Here is an 8,661-nt window from a genome sequence, read left to right as displayed (position 1 = left end):
GATGCCCTCCCCCCCTCCGCCGACTCTTCCTGAGCGCGCGATCCGATCTTGGGAGCGCGCACGCGCGTGCAGCCGTGAATAAGGACGGCAAAAGGCGGCGGAACAGAAAGCGGCAGCGCGTTCCATTTAATCGTCGCCTCTCGATAATGAATGCTGCCTATTATCGTCGCGACGCCCGTCGTCGCATTGTACGTCGCGCGCGCGCGCGCGCCCGCGTTTGCTCTCACGCTCTCGTGTTTGCGATGTATACACGGGATATACACGATCGCACACTCGCCCTCGCACACGCACACGGCCACAATGAGCCGCGTGAATCGGAGTAGTTGCGGACGCCTCTCGCGCGGGATTTTTCAATAACGGAAGCACGAGGGGGTGGCACGCATTTTCACATCCCTGTCACGTCCGTTGTATTCATTAAACCGTCTGCTGCACATGCCTACATTGACGGACATTATAAAGTTATATCTCTCTCCGCGCTTTCTCCCTCTCTCCCTCCCGCCCCCGTATCTTTCTCGCACCTTCTCTCTCTCTCTCGTTCTCTCTCTCTTTCTCCTTTTCTCTATTGTGCGATTCAAACGTGAATGAAACAGGTTTAAATTTCAATGCGGCAGAGAGAAGCACGCTAAATGCATCAGCTGCCGTTATTACAAAACTACTGTTATAATCATATGCACGTTTCTAAATGGTGCGTTAGGAATATATCGTTGAATTCGATGACAGTTTCAGCGTTAAAGCGTCAAAAGTTTAAGAAAGCCATGATCGGTAGCGGGTTTTCCATTTTTCGCCTTTCAACTTCGCCGCGTCTATATATATGCGAGAATTTCGCGGGGAAATGGATTTCTTTCGTACGGCACAAAGCTGCGATAAAGCACAATACAATGCAATTGCATTATCCTTTAACATAAAATAAATAAATATTAAGCTTAAAATTACGGTCTCCGAGTCGTCTAATTAATTTGCTAACCGTCTAACATTCATATGCGAGGCAATTAATGGATCGATCGTTGCTTAAAGATAACGCGGATATTAATATTCCGTGCTAATGTCGTTCAAATGCGAAAAATGTTCGTAAATCCTAATCGCAATCTTCTCTTCTCTCTTTGCTGCCAAAAGATCGTTGCTTTTCCGAAGATTCTCTTACTTGAGATAGCTACGAAATTATTCGGTGCAGTAATAACGTAGATATAAATCGTCTGTTTTTATTTTTTATGTGCTTTATTTTTGGACGGAGCACAAAGCATCGTCTTTTGTCAATGCAACATTTGGTCTCTTAACGTAATACATATTTCATTCTTAACATCGATAGAGCCTTATCCTACAGTCCGATCGTTTCGTCAAACATCAGTACCATCAGAGCGGTAGCAACAAAGAGATAAACTTATCAAACTATTTTGATTCGTTTGCGACAAAGTATGTACACTAACGCTGCTTTCTATAACTCGAAAATTTAACGTAATGTAAAACGCGACGTTCACGACCGCGTCTGCGTGTCGCGGACCGATCGTGCGTCGTTGCAAGGTGCAAGGATAAAAATGTTACGTGCCTTGTTAGTTCGATCTAAACGTATATTAAGATCCTTTGCTTAATAAAGTACGCATAAGAATACTTGGACGACTAAAATAAAGTGGAAGAAATGCCATTACGCAGATACGCGAAATATAACGTTTAGTCGAGTTGTAAAAGACGGAGATATAATGTATAAGTATAAATCTCCCGCTCTCTCTCCCTCTCTCTCTCTCTCTTTCTTTTATAGTAGATATATCGTGTAACAATATCATCCCGCTTTTAAACTTTTAAAGCTTTATAATTTTTCAAGCGATATTTATATGTAACAAAAAGGCTGTTTAGATATGGAAAATCGAACAAAGAGCGTGTATATATATATGTATATTTTATACTCTTCTAAATCTTTAAAGAGAAGTAACTGCGTGCGTTGAACACTTGAAACGAGCACGCTGTTTATTGGACACGAATACCTTCTGGGAATGCGAATCGGATTCGATTACATCCATTATTATTTAGATATGTGTGTAAAACGCGCGTGTATATATCATATCGTAACGTATAAATGTTACAAGCGAACATTTAGGAATGTACTTAACTTATTGTCTGATCTTTAATATGGAAGTACAAATCGAGATTTCTAATACACGTTGGTATATACTTCGATTGCACGTTTCAACGGTGTACACTTATGTAACAAAATATCTCGATACATTTCAACAACTGCATTGGACACGAAAATCGATAACTTTTACATTTCGCTACGCTATACGTACGCACGCTTTTAAGCTTCATAAAAATACACGGTACGCGATGTAACTCTTCAACAAAGATGCAGAGGCATGTATATATGTATTTATTAGTCGCGTTAAACGTTCCTAATCCTACTGCCAAGAAACTAAATTTAAATTCAATTTTTGTCGCCTAAATGCGATCATCATGGTAGGAGATAAATCCCAAAATAATATTAAAATATACTTTAACTCTTAACTGTGCTGTGATATTTACTACTCAATCAGGAAAGTAACATATACGTAAAATAAACAAAATAGGATGTATTTCAGTCATCGGCCGGATCATCGGCCTAACATGTAAATTTTTGAGATATTAGATATTAGATATTTTTATTTAAAAAATCTATAGTTATTAAAGTGTAGATTAATATATTATACGAAACGCGATAATAAAACAAATAAAATAAAATATTAATATAATAATGTTTATAAGTAATGGCAGAATGAGACGTGTGAAAGAAAAATAATGGATTCAGGATCAAATAAATTAAAATTCATGCTCAAATGGATCTAGCACGTTTTGTATTCGAACTGCGCTACTTTCCATTTTATTCATAACCGCCTGTTTAATGATAGAGACTAAAACATTGATGAGAGTGAAAAAATTACAAAAAAACGATAGTAGCTCTTAAAATACGAATTTTAAGAACGAATATCAGTTAAGAGTTAAAGATAACTATATTATTATAATTATTCTAAAAAGATACTAATACTGCCTAACTAGTCTGGATTAGAGACCCTATAATAAGAGATTGGCCATAAGGCCAGTTTTGTCAAACTCCTGCCAGAGAGAAGGATATACATTCATATCGCTTTCTCTTTCTCTCTTAGATATATCTCTTTCTCTTGGTTTTGACAAAACTGGCGGACCAATCAAAACTGGCTATCTTATGGCCAGTCTCTTATTATATCGAGTCCCTAGTCTGGATCTATTTGAAGAAAAATCGGTAGTAAAGATGTAGTTTTTATGTTCGATTTTTTTTTAACGAAACTTCAAGTAGCAGTCTAACTATACTGATTTCATAAACTTCTAATTTAATAATTTGCTAATGCGGCAGAATGACATGGACATGATGGCGTCAAAACATTTTTGCACATCTCTTTCAATTTTTTCTTCAAGAATAAGTGTCATGAGACACATTATTGCATGACAAACGATAATAATCCAAAAAGCTATTTCGAGCTTGTACATTTTATTTTTAAATGCATTAAATAATTTCTCTGCACTAGAATCTGCCCGTATATCCACATCAATTAGTTGTGCTAATTGTGAATGAACTTCTAATGTCTCGGGATTGACATATCAAACATGAAACCCATTTTTTCATTCGAAATATCTGATTTCATCAATAAAAACAGAAAACTTTGTGTTTTTAAGTTCTTCTACTACATGATTCGTTTCTACAGGACATAAACGTATATCAACATGGCATTTTAATATTATCTTTTTAGTTCCTAATTATAATTACTAATTAATCTTGATCAAATGGAACATTCAATAATAAAGGACCTTGATAAATTTCGCGTCAAAGAATACATATTTACTACCAATCTTCCTCTTAGACTCAGTCTGTATACTTAACATTCCAATCAGAGAACATCCTTATTATTATTATAGATTATAATAATCTTGCTAACAATTGAAAACGTGCAGACACTTATTATTGTATATCCATATTCAGGATCAGAGAAAGATCCGGAATGTCATTGATGATATATTATATAATACAGAATATGATATTTAATTAACAATACATCACATCTCATTGTCAGACTGAATGATTGTATATAAATAACTTGTGTTTCAAACTTGATGTGTAAACGCTATATTTCATTCTGTAGGTACTCACTTCATAGAATTTCCGTAAAAAAAATTTTTTTTAATTAATCTACAAAATCATATTTCTCGATTTTTCGCACCATGTAAAAAATTTTTTTACTATCGCTCTCATGCGTAATTTTTTAATATTCTGTCACTTCTTCATTCAATAAACAGATCACAAAGTCAAGAAATTTTTTTATTGCATGGCTTTGCTTTAAACGAGATAAAATGTATGTTAAATAAACGGCGTGTTTATATATATTAAAACACACCTGATTGCCATTTGTCATTCTGTCTTTTGTCAATTCAACAGAATTGTATAAATATATACTGGCAAAACATGCAATATACTTTATTTAAAGCTAAAGAACGTCCTAAAAAAGTTGGAATGAAAAAAGTTGGAACTTCTGATTTATACTTTTGACCGTATCATTAAAATAATAAATGTGATAATTGTGGAAATATGTCTGCACGCCAAAAAATATTCATATATCTTTTTTTCTTTTTCTTTTCTAATTTTTAAAGTTCAAATAATGACATGGGGATTTGCGTTAATGGAAACGTGGAATGGTAAAACATAGTCGTGTGTAGAATGTAAACTTACAAAAAAGCACGCATATTGTTTTAAAGAATATTATCCCAATCCGTGATCTTCGAAGAATCCCTGGGGAGTCTCCTCCTGCAACACACACAAGAGAACAAGTCTATCAATGCCGTATTCAAAATGCCTTACAATAATATGAACAGGGATCAATTACTTTGACGCTGCACTTTATAAACACATTACGAAAAATAGAATGAAAAAATATATATATAAGCGTACACGTACCTACTTCATAATAAAATTCCCTTCTTGATGCAGCTTCAAATGGTGAACTGAACCCTTTTCATATAACCGAGTAACTTTTACTTGTCTGGCTACACAAAGCGCATGTTCATGTGTCATTGCCTCGATTGAAATCTTAAGCGCCAATAAAAATTGCTTTGTTTTTACATGCAACATGTCGAATTGTGGAGATCCCATCCACCAGATGGGATCAGAGTGAAAGCGATTCGGCTCAATATGCTCACACCGCGCGACAGCTTATAATAGAAAATATCCAGCTAACACATTATTTCGTTGCCTTTGCGAATCTCTTGTATATTATTTACTAATAAACTAATTTTCAACAAACACCTGAGGACTAACGTAAATGATCGATCTAACGTAGACTAGGTATTATGCACGTTAATTTTCAATTACAATATAAAAAGATTTCGTATGATATATTTATTACTAGTACACTTAATGTATAACATTAAAAATTGACGCTTATATTGATGCTTATATAATATGCATATGCACATATATAATATATAAAGAGTATTAAGAAATATATAAGTTTCCAATTATTTATATAATTAAAGTAGGTTCCTTTTTGTTCTTTTAAGTAGATACATAGATGCGTAAGAGGTGTACGTTCTATGCAAGTAATCACATTAATACTGACGCTTTTCAGTAGTACATATACAACGCTTTCATAAAAATAACTTACGAATACAGATAATTTTATTGCCATAGTTGAAGATTAAAGTACGTAGGGTAACTATATATATCACTTATTCGTTAATACGTATGTTAAAAGTGATAATTAAGATTTGAGAACCGTAGTTCAGCCCTCAGCCTTTGGTTAGTAACATAACAATTTATTCTATATGTGCAAGAGAGAATTTTTCTCGATATATAAAAATATATATTAACATATACAGAGAATGCTCCAGGCATCGTGCACTTTCTGTCAATTTTTTGTCGGTAGTTATTAAGACACTAAAAAGAATATTTTTAACAAAGCACCAAAGTTTTCGAATTACAAGCAAACAATCGATTTTTCGTGAATCATTTTCAAGTTTTTATATATAAAAAAAAATTTAATAATTAAAAAATTTTATTTTCTTTAACTTAAATAAACAGTACCTCTTGACAAAATTTTCAATTGCCATGATATATTCAATCCAAAATAAAAAAAAATATAAAAAATTGATTTTTTACTATTTTTATCTATTCATATTCCATCGAGTTTTCGTCACCGAAGAAAGAAAACACACGACGCCTCAAACATCTTGTATATGACTAGTAAAGTTGACTCGAAAATTTATGTTTTTATATAGTAGAGTCGTAATGGCATCATGCAGCGGGTAAGCCTTTTCTTGTTTTTCGGTCGATCGTGTGGGTCGATACTCTGTCCATGAAGCTCATGCAAACAATAGGGTACCTATAAAAGCCCTACATCCCGCAGAGCACCTTCCACAGCTTCGTCCTTCCACAACAAACAAAGAAAAACTAACTAGTCTTCGCTAAACTTCTACTTCGTCCCTATCTACCATGAGTTTTTACACACATGATATTATACCGTGTAATATATTATCAACATTTAAAACATTATATTATTAGTTCTCTACGTACAAAAGTCCCATAATATTCTCTCTAAGCCACATAAAAATTATTTTACAATATTTTCTCAAACTTCAAGAGTGTTATCGTAAATGTAATAAAAATAATATTCCGTTAATAATGATCCATCATCATTTTTGTCTTATTTTGTTTAGAGAAAATTACACGTATAAAATAATTTTTCTGGACAGATACAATAAGTCGCTAATTATCATTATAATCAAATTCATTCAATTACGATAACAATCAAATTTTACAATTTCTACTTGTAACATTTTTCCCAGAAATCAAATATTTTGAAAAATACTTTAATTAATTAATGTGCCATACTTCAAATGCCTTATCCCGTGTAAGATAGTTGATAATATTATTAATAAAATTGCGTAAAATTCTTGAAATTCGTTATTTCGTGAAAAGTAAAACTAAGTGAGACATTACTTAGAAAACAAAATATACGAGACAAATGTTACAAAATGAATACAATTGTTGAAAAATATTTATTACTTTGAAGGCATACATATACACATATCAACATTCTATTTATATAAATAGCAACATATATACGTAATAATACACTTCTCATTTATCCTAGTTCTAGTGCTGTTTCACTATCATAATCTATGAAATAACTGATTAATCTAGATCTGAGTACTAAGTTCGTAAGATATTATTATGGCAATAATACGTCAACACGTTTCTTTACCTTTATTAAAAACGATACAGGTGCATAAATCATTGCATTGATGCCATGCTTTCGTACGGATCTGATAAACATATACTCGTATGGCAATTAATAGCAGGTTGCAGATTAGCTCGTCTGATTTTAACCGCTCAGTTTCTGATGATAGTCGATATGCCCAGCAATATCTTTCCCTTTAACGCATCCACATTTTTTATACTTCCTACCTCCACGTTTCTACCAGGCACAATGACTGTCATCTGATACCTGAACGAGTTGCTTAAAAGCAAATCCGCAATCTAATTATTAGTAACATTTTTTTATTCGGTTTTAGAATATTTCATCATTCTGTCAACATCACATGCACATTGGTTTATTTTAAACCAATACATATATAAATCAATTAACTCAAACGCAATTTTAAAAATAAATTATGCAATACAATGAAATATTTTACAGGTTTTTACAGGTTTCCTAGAAATTTCTATTACATCTACTAATTTCATCTACAGAAAGTATGTTACAAAGAATAATATGAAATAATATGAATTATATCGATATACGATTATATATAGGTGCTCGACAAATTATGCTCGGTTTTTTTTAATCATTTGTAAATACGTATTATTCATAAATATAATACTTTAGTTTAATTAACATTTTCCAGAGTTACTTGAGTTTTACACTTTAAAAGTGTAACAATGCTTTTCATTATAACTTATTAATCATTAATAAAAATGATGTGATATGGTTTTTAAATACAAAGCAAAAGAATGTCTTAGCAATGTATCAAATTTTTGAAATATTAATATTCAAGCTCGAATGTAGTATATACATATAGAATAATATAATTCATAAAGACAAAAATAAATTTTCTCTATAAATTTATTTCGCAAACTGAACAAATATAATTTAAAATTTTTTTAAATTAGAAAAGTTTATGTATGTATAGCATTATATTTATCATGTCTATTTTTCGTAAAATAATTTTTTATTAAAAAAAGCTAGTAACAGACTAGAATGAATAATTATACTCAACATTACTCTTATCAAATCATTTAAATGGCATGTGTACTGAAAACAATATACATATATGTTATTAATACACAATTAATTGAACTATTCAGATGGCAGAATGAATGAAATAACAGTGAGAAGTATCTCTCACTCATTACTGCTGTTTAAAAATTTCGACTAATGTTCACATCTTAAATAAAATTTAAATTATCTTCGCTTCAATTTTTATTTTATACATTTTAGCAATTTTCTTTTGCAGTAATGTACTTTACATAAAATCTCTGTATGAGACTTTAAACTCATTAGTGCACACCTGAGCACAAAAATACATACAGAATATTTTCATAGCACGTAGGTTGAAAAAATTTAGTATATGATCTCTCTTTTAAATAAATAAAATTAACTGCAAACTACT

General features: G+C 32.0%; 1 long non-coding RNA gene across 1 annotated transcript; it reads right to left on the bottom strand.

The window, feature by feature from the left end:
* Positions 1–1,203: 1,203 nt before the first annotated feature.
* Positions 1,204–5,405, bottom strand: LOC112462040. Its single transcript, XR_003041616.1, has 2 exons — positions 4,949–5,405; positions 1,204–4,798 (listed from the first exon to the last, which is right to left on the bottom strand). It is a non-coding gene; the product is annotated as an uncharacterized LOC112462040 (long non-coding RNA).
* Positions 5,406–8,661: the final 3,256 nt, after the last annotated feature.

Source organism: Temnothorax curvispinosus, unplaced genomic scaffold (genome assembly GCF_003070985.1).
Source record: "Temnothorax curvispinosus isolate PA1 unplaced genomic scaffold, ASM307098v1 QBEX01011959.1, whole genome shotgun sequence".
NCBI classification, from domain to species: Eukaryota; Metazoa; Arthropoda; class Insecta; order Hymenoptera; family Formicidae; genus Temnothorax; species Temnothorax curvispinosus.
Note: the sequence above shows the minus strand (reverse complement) of the source record. Positions and strands in the feature narration are given on the sequence as shown.